The sequence below is a fragment of the Dipodomys spectabilis genome, unplaced genomic scaffold, assembly GCF_019054845.1.
Source record: "Dipodomys spectabilis isolate Male_0828 unplaced genomic scaffold, ASM1905484v1 ptg000136l, whole genome shotgun sequence".
Lineage (NCBI taxonomy): Eukaryota > Metazoa > Chordata > Mammalia > Rodentia > Heteromyidae > Dipodomys > Dipodomys spectabilis.
Window position 1 is genome coordinate 10,835,075 of NW_024870813.1, and position 18,522 is coordinate 10,853,596.

The 18,522-nt window shown below is 37.5% G+C and overlaps 1 protein-coding gene and 1 non-coding gene across 3 annotated transcripts in view; one reads left to right on the forward strand and one right to left on the reverse strand.

Moving 5' to 3' along the window:
- The window catches only part of Adk (adenosine kinase), a 411,200-nt gene that overhangs the window by 60,411 nt on the left and 332,267 nt on the right, over positions 1-18,522 (reverse strand). The window lies entirely within an intron of this gene.
- LOC122116621 lies at positions 9,110-9,216 on the forward strand. Its single transcript, XR_006149003.1, has one exon. It is a non-coding gene; the product is annotated as a U6 spliceosomal RNA (small nuclear RNA).

The window sequence follows — 18,522 nt, forward strand, 5'->3', positions numbered from 1 at the left end:
CACACACACACACACACACACACACACACACACACACACAAAGTGCCTGGACTATAAACTACACTAGTGCAGGTCAGATATGGGAAAACTAACAAAGGTCATGAAAGAGAAGACATCTGATTTCTATATTAGGTACAGAGATATGGAGATTTGAAACTTGGTATCAAGCATGACAGTTGTCCCTTTCTGGAAAAACAAAACCAACCAACCAAACAACAAACACAAAGAAGGAATGAAGGGAGGGAGGGATGGGAGAGAAAAGGATGGGAAGAAAGCAAAAGATTCAGAGACCATGCACAATTAGTGCATTTTCTCAGAAAGAATAGTAGACTTTATTTTTGTTTATTTATTTATTTTTTGTGGGTTGCGGGGCCTGGGTGGTATCCTTCAGCTCTTAAAGGCTAACGCTCTACCACTTGAGCTAAATCTGGCTATCTGCATATTTTGTAAATGAAGTTTTATTGGACCATAGTCACACTCATTTGCCTACATATTGTTAAGTATTCATATTTTCACAGTATAGAGCACAGTTGAAAACATGTGATAGAGATCTCATGTCCTGCAAAGCAGGTAATAGTTACATCTTACCCTTTACAGGAAGTTTTGCCTACATACACCATATTAGAACTCAAAGACACATTAGACATTTTCTTGCTAGTTCTTTCATTTTATAGTTGAGTAAAACAAGACCCACAGAAGTGAAAAAGCAGCATACTAAGTATAGAGAAGATAAGCAGAAGCTTCCTAGCACATGGGATTCCCTCTGTGATTTTCTAGCACACTCATTCCACACAAGGAATGCTCTGCCTAAAGCAAGAGTCCTGCCGTGTCTCTTAAAAGCCACATATGGTCTTGGTACAGAAATTGTTTTTTCAACACCTGGGTAACCAGGCTGTGTAGGTCCCAGGAGAACAGCAGTGCCCTCAGCTTCAGCTCTAGCCAACCCCTGAGGAGTTAGATCTGAGGGAGCGCCACTTTCAAGGCCCTGCCTCATTAGTCCCTGCTGCCACCAATCTAGCTCAGAGAAAATTGATCCTTCCTCTATGCCTGCTGCACCAAAACTAGGCTTGGGTATAAAAGGTTTTGTTCAGAGAAAATTTGTTAATTAAGCCATCACTGTATAATGAAACCCCAGAGCTTCAGCCACTAGAAATCTAAGTTACTTTAGGGTAGCTAGATTTGCACATTAGTAATTAAAAAAAAAAGATTATTTGAGAAACAATAGATAAGTTTTAAAATGTGAAAATAAGATATAGAAAATACATAGTTTTATCATATAATACCCTGATGCAATCATTCTTACTCATTGTAATGGCAGGTAACTTTTACATGATGACTTGTTTATGTTTACAGAAAAGTATTCAAATCCTAAGTGATGAAGCTACACAATGTTAATAAACCACTGGGCCCATTTTTCACTTAATATATAAAGACATGCTCAAGTTGCTGCATTAGTTTTAATGTTAACAGCGAATTAGCATATCTTACCTATTTAGGTTGGTTTTATTTTCCCTATTACATATAAAAATGACATGAATGTCTTCATTTAGTAGATTATGCCATATTTTTAATAGACATTTAGATTAAATTCCAAGAGCTGAAAATATTATATAATAGAATGAGCAGTTCATCAATATCACAGAAGCTTCTGACTGAATATATCTCAAGTAATAAACAACAGTTCCTTTAAGATTCCCTTGACTCACATGTTCCAATTTGAACTTCCTTATAAAAGTTGCTATATTAGCCAGGTGTTGTTGGCTCACACCTGTGATCCTAGCTACTCAGGAGACTGAGATCTGAGGATTTCAATTCAAAGCCAGCCTGGGCAGGGAAGTCCAAAACACTCTTCTCTCCAATTAACCACCAGAAAACTGGAAGTGGTGCTGTGGCTCAAGTGGTAGAGCACTCACCTTGAGCTGAAGAGCTGAGGGACAGTGCCCAGGCCCAGAGTTCAAGCCCCATGACTCACAAAAACAAACAAACAAACAAACAAAGAAACAAACAAACTATATGGGCTGGTAAGGTGGTTCAGTGGTAGAGTGCTTGCCTCTCATGAATGAGGCCCAGGGTTCGATTCCTCAGTACAACATAAACAGAAAAAGCCAGAAGTGGCACTATGGCTCAAGTGGTAGAGAGAGTGCTAGCCTTGAGCTGAAGAGCTGAGGGACAGCACCCAGGCCCAGTTTCGGCCCCACGACCACCACCAACGGAACAACAAAAAGTTGCTATGTCTTCTAACATATCTATATTTAACCTACAGAATTAATTCTACAACAACTAACTAGGGTTTCAACCCCAGCTAGGAAGACTTTGCCAAAAAGTTATGAATAGATTCGAAAAAATAAGCTAATTAATAAAAGTGAGAATGTACAAAGTTTTAAAAAAAGTCTTATGAAAGGTACCTGTTATAATATTGAGCACCGGAGACACTGATCTTTCTGTATCTCTTATAAGAAAAAGAATCAAGTTAATGTGGAATTGACATTTTATAAAACCTTCTTAAAATCTAGGTTAGTCTCTAGTCTCAAGAAAAATAACTCAAGAAAAAGAATCATTTACACTAGTACAAATTCACAAATCTCTATATTAGCTACTTCAACTAGTGTTAAAAATAATCAGAATTCATTATAACTCATGCAGCCTAGACTGTATATATTTCTTTAAATGGCCAACTCCTTTTTTTTCACCTAGTCTCTCTTTTTCTTTTTCTTTTCTGTCTGAGGCAGGTGTTGCCCAGGCTGGTCTCCAACTCATAAGCTCAATTAATCCTCCCAGTTCAGTCTCCCAAGTAGCTGAGACTGAAGGTAGGTGGCATTGTGCCTGGTGCAGGACTAAAAACATTATACGTACATATTTTAAGATGAATTTTCTTTTTAATTTTGGTGCCAGTCTTAGGGCTTGAACTCAGGGCCTGGGCATTGTCCCTGAGTTTTTTTTTCCTTCCTCAAGGCTAGCCCTCTAACATGTGAGCAACTGCTACACTACTGGCTTTTTTGGTGTTAATTCAAATCTCATAATGTTTCTAGTCCAGGCTGGGTTTAAATTGCGATCCCAGGTATCAACCTTCTGAGTAGCTAGGATTACAGGCATGAGCCAGAAGCACCTGGTTTGAATTTCCTTTCTTTTATTACATCTTTATTAAGGCATGGATGACATATAATAAGCTGCATATATTTAAAGTGTACATTTTTGTTGTTGTCGTTGTTTGTGAGGCTTCAACTCAGGGCCTGGGCACTGTCCCTGAGCTCTTTTGCTCAAGGCTACTTCTCTACAACTTTGAACCACAGTATCACTTCTGGTGTTTTGGTGGTTAATTAGAGATAAGAATCTCATGGTGACTTTTCAGCCGCTTTGAATCACAATTCTCAGATCTCAGCCTCTTGAGTAGCTAGGATTACAGGTGTGAGCCACCACTGCCTGGCTAAAGTGAACAAATTGATAAATATGAATATGTAAACACCCATGAAGCCATCATCATAATTAAAATAGCCCTTATTTTAGAAAGTTTCCATGTTTCCTACCCCTTCTCTCTTTTCTGTTCTAGATGTACAGCATTTGGATCTCTAATCAATCACCTTTTATTTTTTTTTAATTTTTAATTTTTGGGTCCAGTCGTGGGGCCTGAACTCTGGGCTTGGGCACTGTCCCTCAGCTCTTCAGCTCAAGGTGAGCGCTCTACCACTTGAGCCACCTTCCCAGACCCTCTAGGAAATTTTCTGAGCTACAGTTTCACTAGACCAATAGCATTCTGCTAAGTACTAGATTTCCAGTGAAACTGACAGCCTTGTCATATATGAATGCATAATTACAGACTTAAAGCATTCATTCATGATCGGTGGTTCTTCAAACAGCAATAGTTTAAGACAAGTGAAAGAGCAATTAGCTGGGCCCCGGTGGCTCACCCCTGTAATCCTAGCTACTCAGGAGGCTGAGATCTGAGGATCACGGTTCAAAGCCAGCCCGGGCAAGAAAGTCCAATAAACCACTAGAAAACTGGAAGTGGTGCTGTGGCTTAAGCAGTAGAGTGCTCGACTTGAGCTGAAGAGCTGAGGCACCTAAGCCCAGAGTTCAAGCCCCACGACTGACCAAAAAAAAAAATAAAGAGCAATTAATTTTATTATTTAGAATCAGGCCTTTGGAACATTCACAGAAACTGTTTTTTTCTTCAGTTACTATATATGTATATATATATATGTATATATATATATAATGTATATATATATTTATAGTTTATAGTGTTAAATAAGTATCAATAATCTAGTTTATAGTGTTAAATAAGTATCAATAATCAATTCTAGGTTGTTAATTGCCTTTAAGAACCTAGGATAAGTATCTGATATTTGGAATTCCATGGACAGAAACAGAATTAGTGTTAATTTAGTGTCATTATTCACACACACATACACACACACATACATACTCCTAGTATTTCATGACTACACAGATGATAAATGCCTGTAAACTACAAAACTCTTTTCTTTTTTTGGTCAGTTGTGGGGCCTGAACTCTTGACCTGGGCGCTGTCCCTCAGCTCTTCAGCTCAAGGCTAGCACTCTACCATTTGAGCTATAGTGACACTTCCAGCCTTTTCTGCTTATATGGTGCTGAGGAATCAAACCCAGGGCTTCATGCATGTAAGGCAAGTACTCTACCACTGAGCCACCTTCCCAGTCCCTAAGCTACAAAATTCTTAATACTGACTTTCTATTTCTTTGTATTTTTCTTTTTTCTAGTCACTTAAGTTCAAAAGATTAAGGTTATCTCTTACGTAGTCACTAAATCCTGTTAAATCTTTCATGATGTCTTTTGCCTTTATTGAGATGCTTCTTTGTCTTTTTTTAGCTTCTAGTACTTATACTTAACTTGCACATGTAGACATATTCAATTATATCTAGTGCATGGTACTTAACCCTTTTTTCGCGAACTAAAATGATTTTTTGCCTTTGGCTAACTTAACTACTCATCTAATATTAAGTCTTGTATAAAGCATTTCTTAAACTGGTATTTAGTATTAGTTTCTCCTCATTTTTGCCATTAACACCTTAAATACTAGAACTCATAGTGTAACAGGTTATCTTTTATTTCTTCACACCTCTCTGTATTTCACATATCCTGAGTTCCCCAGATAGATATATCATCATCTATAAAATAACTAAATTAGTTTCTGGAACATAGTAGGCCCACAATCTGAGGAAATGAAATGAATTATATTACCATGTTTTCATTAGCTTGCCACAATTCAAACTCAAGTTTCTATTGTTATATATCTACATCATTGCTTCCAAATCAGTCTGCCTGGGCTGGGAAGGTGGCTCAGTGGTAGAGCGCTTGCCTTGCATTCCTGAGGCCCTGGGTTCCATTCCTCGGCACCACATAAGCAAGAAGAAAAAAGCCAGAAGTGGTGCTGTGGCTCAAGAGGTAGAGCGCTAGCCTTGAGCTAAAGAGATGAGGGACAACACCCAGGCCCAGAGTTCAGGCCCCACAACTGGACCCCCAAAAAAACAAACAAACAAACAAAAAAGCGCTTGCCAAATCAGTCTGCCTGATTATCTCTTCTTCCTCTACTCTAGTTTATATACTAGCACAGAATTCTATCCCCTAGTGTTCTGAACATATTATACCTCTGTTCTAAACCCTTTAATATTTTCTCACATGTTTCTACTAAGGACCAATTTGTTAGCTAAGCACTCAACTCTCAATTAAATCGACCTATAAGTTAGATTTATCACTTGTTACTTTCAGATCAATCATTAGATGGTATACTTAGCATAAGATGGAGATGTAGTAGGGCAGGTTGTTTTCATGGAATGGGGCTATGGCAATTTGTCTTTGGGTGCTATAAGTAGTTACAACAGAAAACAGATTGCTGGTGGGCCTAAACTATTTATTTTCTGGTTCTTTAAGATAAAATTGCTGACCCCTGTTGGAGAGAATAATTAACTGTTTTCATGAAGATTACCTCCCCATCCCCACCCCCACAAAAGGTAGGCAGGTAAACAGCAGCACCCCAGTAATAAATAATAAAATCTCTGTGGAATTCTTTTAGTTTTAGCTTTGCTATCCTGCAAAATTCAGGGTTCATCTACAGACTTGGATAGGCTATTTATCTTGAATTTAGGGTCACATTTGGTTAAGGAGAATTTCCTCAGTTATTTTCTACTTAATGTGGTCATTCTAAACTCTTCTTCTGACCTCACATGCTAAGAAGATTGCATGTTTCTATCAAGTTTTCAGCTATGTCATTTGGTGCCAATTTGTGTTTGCCCTAGAGAAAGACAACGGAAATACAGGAAACTTACTAACGGCTATATTCTACCAACTACACACTTCTCTTGAAGGTACTTGCCTGATTTTCATTATTCTCCATTGTTTCCAGATAGTTGGTTTAAAAATATCCAGAATTTGCCAGCAATGGTGGCTCATACTTACAATCCTAGCTACTCAGGAGGCTGAGATCTAAGGATCACGGTTCGAAGCCAGCCCAGGCAGGAAAGTCCGTGAGACTCTTATCTCCAATTAACTACCAGAAAACTAGAAGTGGCACTGTGGCTCAAGTGGTAGAGCACTTGCCTTGAGCTGAAGAGCTCAGGGGTCAGTGCCCAGGCCCAGAGTTCCAAGCCCCAGGATGACAAAAAACAAACAAACAAATAAAATAAATAAATAAAAGAAAATCTAGAATTTAAATTTCTATTGATCTCATGGGAGTTATCCCTATCCTGTCTAGGGTGGAAGTAAGTTTATACTCTTTTGAGTCTGACTTTGCTCAATATTATGTATGCTATATTGGTTTTTTTGGTCAGTTGTGGAGCCTGAATTCTAGGCCTGGGTGCTGTCCCTCAACTCTTCAGCTCAAGGTTAACTCTCTACCACTGAGTGCCACTTCTGACTTTTTCTGCTTATGTGGTGCTAAGGAATTGAACCCAGGGCCTCATATTTGCAAGGCAAGCACTCTACCATTGAGCCACCTTCCCAGCCCCACTATATTGTTGAGTGAAGTGGTAGTTCATTTATTGTTTCATTGCGTAATATTCTACTTTATAAACATAATTTATTCATTTTTATTATTCATGGGATTTTAAGAATAATTATTTTGGCTACTATAAATTGTGCTGTAATAATAGCAAAAGACTTGAAATACCAAAATGCACATTAGAAGAGGAATAGTAAACTATGATGCATTAATAAAATATTTTAAACCAAAACAATGTACATAATATATTTAAGCAATAAGTCCAGGTATGGAGTGGTATGTAAAGATGACTTTTAGTGGAAGCACTGACTGACACTGAGAAGGTAGTAAATACATGGAGAACAGGATTAGAGAGAAAAATTTCATATTTCATACTATATTAATATATTATATTATGCAAACTACATTAAAGGACTTGTAGATATAATATACACACGCATATATACATATATATACACATATTTTTCTGTTAATAAAAATCCTTTTATGACTAAGTCAATTCTTGCGTTATAGCTATATTAATACAATTCTTTATAACTGAACATTTGGATTAGAACATTTAGATTTCGCTATGAAATGCTATGAAGATAGTTCCACAATATATAACAAAGTGAAAAAAAAAAAAGCAAAAGAACATAAGGAGTCTCCACTTTTTAAACAAAAAGAAAGGGCTGGGAAAGTGGCTCATTGGTAGAGTCCTTGCCTTGCATGCATGAGGCTCTGGGATTGATTCCTTAGCACCACATAAGCATAAGAAGCCGGAAGTGGTGCTGTGGCTCAAGTGGTAGAGTGCTAACCTTGAGCTGAAGAGCTGAGGGACAGCGCCCGGGCCTGGAGTTCAGGCCCCACAACTGACAAAAAAAAAAAGGGAATGATAAAGAAAAGGAAGAAGTAAGAAATTACAAATCTGTTCATATGAATGTGGGAAAAACCCCACAAGAATACAAATGCTGAATAGGTAAATAAAAGCATACCTACATATACCTACATATACTGGATTGATTGGTATACCCTCAAAATCCATGCCTTCCTGGAATCTTGGTATGTGAACTTATTTGTAAATAAGTCTTTTGTGGGGATAGTAGTTAAGATGAGGTACTATTAGATTAGAATAAACTCCACGTCCAATTATTGATGTCTTGTTAAGGGAGAACTGAAACAATGATTGAAGTGATTCAAAGATAGAAATTGCAGTGCTACAATTATAAGCTAAAAAATGTCACAAATTGATTTCTAGGAGCTGCCAGAAGCTAGGAAGAGACCAGGAAGGATTGCCTAAAATTTCTTGAGGGAAAATGGCTCTGTTGATACCTGTTATTTTGCATGTCTGACCTACAAAAACAATGTGAGCATACATTTCTGTGAAGTCAATCGAACTGTGCCAAATCTGTTATGGAAGCTAGGAAACTGGTATTCTGTGCAATGAGACATTATAAGGCAATATAAAGAAATAAATACTGATGTACATGCTATAACATGCAAACATGTTAAATAAAATAAACTGGTACAAGCCAGGCATTGGTGGTTCACACCTGTAATCCTAGCTAGGAGGCTGAGATCTGAGGATCTCCATTCAAAGCCAGCCCAGGCAGGAAAGTCTGTGAGATTCTTATCTCCAATTAGCTACCAGAAAACTGGAAGTGGCGCTGTGGTTCAAGTGGTAGAGCACTCACCTTGAGTTGAAGAGGTGAGGGACAGCGCCTAGGTCCAGAGCTCAAGCCCCATGGCCAACCAAAAAAAAAAAAAAAGCACAAGCCAGAAGTGGCGCTGTTGCTCAGGTAGTAGAGTGATAGCCTTGCAGAAAAAGAGGATCAGGGACAGCAGCAAAATTTAAAAAAAAAAAAAAAAAAAAAAAAAAAGCTGGGTACCGGTGGCTAATGCCTATAATTCTAGCTACTCAGGAGGCTGAGATCTGAGGATCACGGTTCAAAGGCTAGACCAGACAGGAAAGTTCATGAGACTGATCTCCAATTAACTACCAGAAAACCAGAAGTGGCACTGTGGCACAAGTGGTAGAGTCTTTGCTTTGAGCTGAAGAGCTGAGAGACAGTGCCCAGGCCCAGAGTTCAAGCCCCACAACTGACAAAAAAACAACAACAAAAAACTAAAACCTGGTATGTAAAAAAACCCAACACAGTGCTTGCTTCGGCAGCACATATACTAAAACTGGAATGATACAGAGAAGATTAGCATGGCCTCTGTGCAAAGATGACATGCAAATTCGTGAAGCGTTCCATATTTTTATTTAAGTGGGGTTAGGGAGAGTGTAGTTGTGGAAGTGGGAGGGAAGGGATGGTAGGGGAAAAACAAAGGAGGAGACAACAATACTTGATAAGAAATGTACTCATAGGGCTGGGAAGGTTGCTCAGTGGTAGAGCGCTTGCCTTGCATGCCTGAGGCCCTGGGTTCGATTCCTCAGCACCACATAAGCAAAAAGAAAAAAGCTGGAAGTGGCACTGTGGCTCAAGTGGTAGTGCACTAGCATTGAGCTGAAGAGTTGAAGGACAGCGCCCAGGCCCAGAGTTCAGGCCCCACGACTAGACCAAGAAAAAAAAAAAAAAAAGAAATGTACTCATTACCTTGCTCATGTAACTGTAACCCCTCTGTGCAGTATTTTCACAATAAAAAACTTATTTTTTTAAAAAAACCCAACACACAAAACCACATATTGTAAGATTCCATTTTTATGAGATTTTTCAGAACAGGAAAATGCAGAGAGAAAAAAAAATCCAGAAACTAACTGGACAGTTTCTTTTTGGGATGATAATGTTCCGAAATTAATTGTGGTGATGGTTGAAAGCCATAAATACAATGAAGTATACACTAAGTAGAGAACTGAATAATACAATAAGACAAAAATAAAATAAAAACAATGAATTGCACAATTTAGATGGGTAAATTCTTTGTGAATATATCTCAATGACAGTGTTAGGAAAAAAAATACAAGAAGGCCAAACAGAAACTGAGATAGATTACCTACAAAAGCTGGGTAGGAACAGGATGGGAAGAGCAGAAAAACGGGAGGGGAAATGGTATGAAAGGGAAGTAACATTTCTGTTAGTACAGTTTTGAGAATGGTTCCTGAGGGGGTGGTGTAGCTCATATTTATTTATCATGTGAAAGCTCCTACATTCAATCCCTTGCACCAAGAAAAACCAACCAGCTAACAACAACAACAACAATAACAACAAAAAGCAGAAAAAAAAGCTCTTCTAATTGATAAATGTATAAAGAATAGTAAAAAGTCATTATTTGGTTAACAACACAGTAATAATTACTACATGCAAGATTAATTAATGGATATATGCAACACACATACTTGCAAAAAGTATTTCCTCATGAGACATTTATTCATTCAAAAGGCAAAAATACTAACTTCACAAAGTAGAAACCTGGCAGGGACCACTTTTACCAAGTGAAGTGAATCAAAGTTAACATCACCACTAATGAGGCTAATTGATATCATATGTCTCTGGATATGATACACTGGGAACAGAATACTATTTCTGTCATCTCCTTGCCAAAAAATGCATAACTTGGAACTTAATCATGGGGAAAAATTAGTCAAACACAAACTGAGAGACATTCTACAAAATGGCTGGGGAGAACTCTTCAAGAATGTCAAAATTATGAAAAGACAAAGACTGAAACCCCAGACTTCATGAGAATAAGAGAACACGACTACTTAGAAGGTGCACTGTAGGATCCTGGATTCTATCTTAGACCACAGAAAGAACATTAGTGGGATAACGGGAAACATCTGAATAAGGTCTGTAGTTTTGTTAATATTACATCAATTAACTTACTCATTTTAAACTTCAGCTTCCAGTGTCAAGCCTCCTACTTGAGTAGCTGAGGTAGCATGTGGCAGCATAGGAATGTGCCACTATGCCAAACTTGGACTTACAATAGGACCTTGCTAACCTTTTCCCAGGCTGGCCTTAGTATGGGGAATCTCTTATCTCTGCCTTTTGAGTTATAAGTGTCAGCCACTGCATGTGGCATTGTTTATATTTACATTTTGAGAGTTGACAAAAATCATGTGCTCATATATATGTATATATAGACCAAAATTTCTCCAAATAAGGAATCAATATTCTTTCATATTTCTAAGATGTACAGATAACAAATAAGATCATTTTTAGTTCTTATTTGCATCAAACTATGATTATATCCCAACTTATGGGTTATTTAAAAAATACATTGCTTCTATCATCATTAGTGTAATGTAAGCTCATACTAGCATTATTTTATGGCATGTTTTGGGAGGAAATCCATATAATCCTTTCTATGTATTGTCTTGAATTTGCAACTAGTTGCCTTCTGAAGATACTCAAATACTTAAACTGCGGGCAGTTCAAATCATCCATGCTTGCGAGTGCCTGCCTATATCTTTTACCCAGGTCCTCATAGCTAAGACTACACTTAAGGGATTTGGGTATCAGTGATAAGCTAGTTTCCATGAGGGCAGGTTAAATGAAGAGTACGGTGTTAAATAACTCATCCACATAAAAAGCTGTGGTGCCTGTGACTACAGTGCTGCTGTAAATTGTCTTTGACTAATCAGTCCTAGGAAATGGGACAAGTTTATGTTCCTTATACTGAACTCTGATTATCACCCCTAAAATTCTACTACTTACCTTCAAAATTATACTGCTCTAAGATTGGTGCTGTGGTTCAGTGGTAGAGCCCCTGCCTAGCAAGCACTAGGTTCTGAGTTCAAATCCCAGTACTGCAAGAGACCAAAACAAATATCAACAACTCAAAAAAAAAAATTAAAAAACCCACCATTGTTTGGTTACAACTAGACTGCTCCAACCCCAAAGTATTCATTAGGCATTTCAGTGCTTGTCAGCTTTTGTAACTTTTCTTCTTCTTCTTATTTATTTATTTGTCTGTCGTGGGGCTTGAACTCTGGGCCTGGGTTAATTGGAGATAAGAGTCTCATGGATTTTCCTGCCCAGACTGGCCTTGAATGGCCAACCTCAGATCTCAGCCTCCTTACCAGCTAGGATTACAGGTGTGAGCCACCAGTGCCCGGCATAACTTTTCTTTTTAGAAGACCAATATAGATCTTTTTATTTAATAGACCTCTCTGAATGGCACTGATTATATCCTAGGAAAAACCTTTTTCCATTTTTCATCTACTACTCTAAGGTCACATAATATCTAATCGGTGTTCAATGTACACTTGGGGAGGCTGTTGTATGCACTGGAATTAGATAAGTAGTTCAGGAAGGGGACATGGTAGTTCAACTAAATAGGAAAGTAAGGGAAGGATAGGTCAGCAGCCTTAGAACCCTAGGTGAGGCAGGTACTGAGATAAGATGTTCTAGATACAGCAAATCTGACATTATGTCAGTATATCAAGAAAACTTGATATAATTTCATTTCTCAAAGCATTGGTTTGTGAACCAGGCCCAGAGTTCAAGCGCCATGGCTGACCAAAAAAAAAAAAAAAATGTAAAGGCAAAATATAAAATAACTAGAAGGAAAAAGTTGGCTATATTTTGAAGCTGAATTGAAACTACCAAATACAAAGTAGTAAATGGAAGGTTGAGTTGCAAACAGATCCAGATTAAATGTCAGGACTGCCATGGTGACAAATACCTTTCTGCTTTATAGATAAGCTAACACAACTGGCATGCTGAGCTGAGATCTTACTGTCATTCCCATTATGATCTACTTCATATGCTCAAATACCAAAAGTAGGCTTTTAAAGGTATACTGCAGCCAATAGTCTAGTTAAAGAAAATGATTTTCCTTTTTCACCTAAATAGTTCTATGTACTTAAAACATACCTTATAAAAAAATTGAGTATACAGAGTAATATCAAGAGAAATCTACAAACCTGAGGCCATTAAAAAAAAGGTATTTTGATTTCTTCATGTGCCAATTCTCTAAGCTGCTAAAAGTTAAGGCCCTAAAATGCTTTAGTATTTATGATTTACTAAAAGGTTCAAGGCTTAAATCTTTTAACAGATCCCAGATTAGCCAACTGCAAAAATACTACTTATTTGATCATAGCAATATTGATCCTTTAAAATACTCATACCAATTTCTAAATTATAGTTGAAATAAAATGGTAAACCAACTGTCACTGTTTATATTCCACAACTCATGGGCATATTTAAATATAAGAACAGGACAGACAGTAATATGAACCGGGTGAAGAATCCATGTAACTTCCAGGAAATGAGCCATTGTTCTTTTGGCTTCCATCCACTGTTTCTCATCCAATCTTCCTTAGGACCTAGATACAGAAGTTTCAGTAACATTCACAGTATGTAAGATGAATTAAAGTAATTCCTTTACTAAAACGAAGGGACAATATTCCATAGAAAATTCAAAGTAATTTTTTTGTGGGAGTCAGTTGGGCTTAAACTCTAGGCCTGGGTGCTATCCTTAAGCAATTCAGCTCAAGGCAAGTGTTCTACCACTTGAGCCACAGAGCCACTTCTGGTTTTCTGGTCGTTAATTGGAGATAAGAATCTCATGGATTTTCCTGTCCAGGCTGGTTTTGAACTGTGATCCTCAGATCTCAGCCTCCTGAGTAGCAAGGATTACAGGTGTGAGCCACAGGTACCCAGCTAAAATTTTTTTTCCAATAATTTATTTATTTATTTTTATTGTGAAAATACTGTACAGAGGGGTTACAATTACATGGGCAAGATAATGAGTGCATTTCTTATCAAGCATTGTAGCCTCCTCCTTTGTTTCCCCTTCCCATTTCTTCGTAACCTCCCCCCCACCCTAACCCCCCCACCAAAGTTGTAAAGTTCGTCTTTCAACATAACAACTTGTACATCTCATTGTTGCAATGGGTCCTCCTGTATTCCTGTTTTAACGATTTGTTTTTTCCCTTCCCTTCCACATATACCAACATCATATATAGTGAAAGCAGGGGTTATATCATGGGAGAGGGACATACAACCAACTAAAATTTTTTAAAAATAAAATTTGTTTTGAGCTGAGTGCCAATGGTTCACACCTATAATTCTAGCTACTCAGGAGGCTGAGATCTAAGAGTGATGGTTTGAAGCCAGTTGGGGCAGGAAGGCCAGTTGGGGCAGGAAAGAGGCTCAGGGACAGCACTCAGACCCTGAGTTCAAGCCTCAAGACCAGAAAACAAAGATCATTTTGAGGGGTTGGGTTGGGGGAGAATAATCAAAGCTATGATACTGATCAATATGCATTATACTTATAAACTGACATGTACAACCACTTACAGATAATAAAAATATAATAGAAAATAAGTTTGAACTTTTGAATGTAATGGCACTATATGCCATTACATAGACTATATGCCACTATAGACTACCTAGCAAACACATTTTTGTTGTTCCAAATTTTAGGTAGTGTATCTTTCCTTTTTTATCTTATTTTGTTTATTGTATTTTCCTTCTTGATATGCCAGTACTGGGCCTTGAACTCAGGGTCTCACATTCTCATTTGGCTTTTTCACTCAAGGCTGGTGTTATACCACTTGAGAGGTACCTTGACTTCCGGCTTTATTCTGGTTAATTGAAGGTAATAGTCTCAGGGAATTTTCTACCAAGGCTGGTTTTGAACCATTATCTTCAGATCCCAGCCTCCGGAGCAGTAGGATTACAAGCATGATCCACTGGCAACTGGCATCCTTTCTTGACCACCCCCAAACTAGGTATATCTACTGGAAATGGAAACATTTTTCTAATTTTAACTGCTACTTAATATGGGGATTTAAAAAAATGGCTGGGAGTTCCAGGGTTAATATGATGAATTAGAAGTTTCATCCATGTGACCCCTTGAATGAGGAGATTAAGATAACCAAGAAGAGACAACATTCCAAGGAGACAAAGACATGAAGAATATCAGGAATCAGCTGGGCACCAGTGACTCACATCTGTAATCCTAGAGCTGAAGAGCTTAGGTACAGCACCCCGGCCCATGACCAAAAAAAAAAAAAAAAAAAAAGAGTATCAGGGATCAAAAATATGGAGACAAGAATTAAATAGCATACTGAAACAGGAAGGAGTTTGAAACACTAATCCTAGTTCTATCCAAAGAAGAGAACCTAAAACTACAACCACAAGCTTTCTCCTTGTCCTGATGGTGATCTGAAAGCACTAGGTCTCCAGGTCCGTGTCCAATTCCTTGGGTTTCCCCACTCCAGTGCATAATCCATGCTCTGTTGATTTTCTCAACTCTGGACACACAAGGGACAACTCTTAGACTGGACATTAGACTGGGAACCTGCCTGGTGCACAGAATGCAAAGTTGGTAGGGCTAGCAGTGGCTCGAACATAGAAAAGAGAAGCATTAATATACTTATATGCTATATAAATAAGTAGACATGATTGAGCATTTACCTAAAAAAATAATCTTTCAATAATAATCCTAAATATAAATGATCTTAATTTGTCATTTTAAAGAACACCTCAACTGGCAAAGCCACATGTATAGAAAGTGAAAGGATGGAGAATGATATTACAAGAAAACAAAACTTGGAAGCTAGTATGAGTAGCTATACTCACCTCTAACCAGGTTGACTGAGGCAAGATACAGAGTGGTAAAGAGGCTCACTGTATATTAATAATATAGGGAATATATGACAATTGAATATTTAAATGTATTAGTTGTTGGCTCACTTAATTTCACAAAACAAACACTACTGGACATAAAGGGATAGATAAGTCCAGATATAATAACAGAAGGTTACTTCAGGATCTTACTTTCATCAGTAGATTTTCCAAACAAAAAATCAAAAAAGGAACTTCGCAGTTGAACTGCACCGGAGAACAAATGGACTTAACAGGTAGAATACCAGCTAAGCAAATATGCTAACTGAGCACAAAGTCTTCAGTTCAAATTCTAATTCTGTCAAAAACAGCAAGGTCACAGAGAAAGCATAGTGACTAAAAACTTGGTAATACTAGCATTTGGAAAGCTGAGGAAAGTTCAAGGCCAGCCTGGACTACAGAGGGAGATCCTGTCTTGAAAAATAAAAAAGATACCCAGGAAGAAAGTGAAAAAGCAAGCCACAGACTGGTAAATCTCTTCAATATATTTATCTCACAAAAGATTTAATTGCACACTATAACAATAAGATCAACTCAATATAGGCATAAGATTTCAGAACAAATATCACAAAAGAGGTATCTAGACGAAAAGGTGCTCTGCTACATTACACATCAGAAAATTCCAATGAAAATCCTGAGGTACAATCACATTACATACTCATCAAACTGGCTAAATTTTTTAAATGATAGAAGAAAATGTGGGTAAAGATGTGGAACCATTCCATATGCTGATGAGAGTATAACCCTTTAGAAATCTGGGTCTGAAAAATATAACATCTATATCCTAACTACGGTCATGATTACTAGACCTGATGTATTGGCCAACATCACTATTTGATGAGTGATTTTTGTTTGTTGAAAAAAATCCAATCTGAATACATACGCTAATGGAGGTACTTTCACATACAAATGAATAATATAACCACATTAAGGTAGATGGAATAAAGGAACTACTAAATTATTCTGGATAAAGTGTTTTTGACTGTACATTGTATGGCTATGGAAAAAATAACTGTAAACATATACTACCCTAAATATATTTTTCATAGGGGTATGAGTTTACAATTTAGAACAAATTCAAGATGGAACAAATAGTAAATACATTTTAGATAATAGAGCCAGAAATTTTAATGTAAAGGAAAAAGTTATAAACAAGGCAAGGGCAAAGGCTAGAATAAACCTTGTGTTGTTTAATTGGAATAAAGTATATAATGGCTTAAAGATAAACAGATATAGAAATAAATATAATTGGGTTTATACATAGCTTGTTATATATACTCATACTACTGAGATATGTTTATTGAGAGGGTCTAGAAGCAATGATATTCATGGAGCAAAAAGGATATCCAATACCCAGATCTGGGTTTCTTTTTTTTTTTTTTTATTTTAATACATTTTTTTTTTTTTTTTGGTCGGCCGTGGGGCTTGAACTCTGGGCCTGGGCGCTGTCCCTCAGCTCTTCAGCTCAAGGTGAGCGCTCTACTACTTGAGCTACAGCACCACTTCTGGTTTTCTGGTGGTTTATTGGAGATGGGAGTCTCACAGTCTCTCCTGCCCGGGCTGGCTTTGAACCGTGATCCTCAGATCTCAGCCTCCCGAGTAGCTAGGATTACAGGCATGAGCCACCAGTGCCCGGCTTCCAGATCTGGGTTTCTGAATAATATATATGAATAAAAGGAACCTGGGTTCTTTGCTTGATTTTTTTTTTCAGATACTGTACTGAGTTATTTTATGGCTGGCCTTGAACTGCAAGTAGGAGAATTGAAATAGGGAGGGAGGAGAACTATACCTTCTATGTTACACTTATGTATCACCCAGCCCAGCTTGTTTTTTGAGACAGGGTCTCAATAACAGTTTTGCTAGTCTGGCCATGGACCATGATCCTTTTATCTGTCTCCAGGTGGGATCACAGGTGTGACCTATCCTTGTTTTTTTCTTTTGTATTTTTTTTGGGGGGGTCAGTCATGGGGCTTGAACTCTGGGCCTGGGCACTGTCCCTCAGCTCTTCAGCTCAAGGCTAGCCCTCTACCACTTGAGCCACTGAGTATGCAAATTATGGTGATGTTAATGATAACAATAATAATTATTATTGTGCTGGTTCTAGGGCTTGAACTGAGGGCCTAGGCACTGGGTACTGAGCTTTTAGGCTCAAGGCAAGCTCTCTACTACTTGAGCCACAGTTCCACATCCAGCTTTTCTGGTAGTTAATTGGAAAATAAGAGTATCACAGATTTGCTTGCCTAGCTGGCTTTGAACCTCAATCCTCAGATCTCAGTCTCCTAAATGGCAAGGATTATTAATGTGAACCCTTGAAACCTGGATGTGTATGAACATTTATTTCAATAGAAAAGATCTTAGGTGTTCTATGTTTAAATGCGTATCTCAAGTATTCTCAAGTTTCTGTGTGGTTGTTAAAATATTTTTTAGGGAAAAATGCTGTGAATTTTAATTATATAATCGATCTCAATAAGCATGACTTAAAAGTCAATGCTATCTAACTAAGAGTGTCTCCCATTTTGCCTTATGTAGTATGATCTATCTGATAGAAAGGCAGAGCTGAGAATTCTTTATCCAAATAGTTCTGGATTGAGACATTAAACCATAGATGTTCCAAATATACTATTTTTGTCAGAAATACGACAGTTCCATATTGTATTCCAAATTATTTTTGACCTCTTGGCTAATTAGAGAATTTTAAAGGACTCTGTCTTTTGTTGTTACAATATTAAAAAAAAAAATGTAACCAGTCGTTGATATTTACATGTTTTCTTTACAGTCTCACCTGGTAAGAACATTTTTCTATAAATGCCATTCCCAGACATTCCAAAAGAGAATGCTACTTAATTTGTCCTATCCTTATTGCTGCCAACCTATGCCAACAAGATCATCATTTATAACTGGTTTGGCTACAGTAAAGATAGTATTTTCAAAATGATTTATGTTAATATTTTGTAGGACTAGGCTTGGGATGGTGAGCTATCATTACTC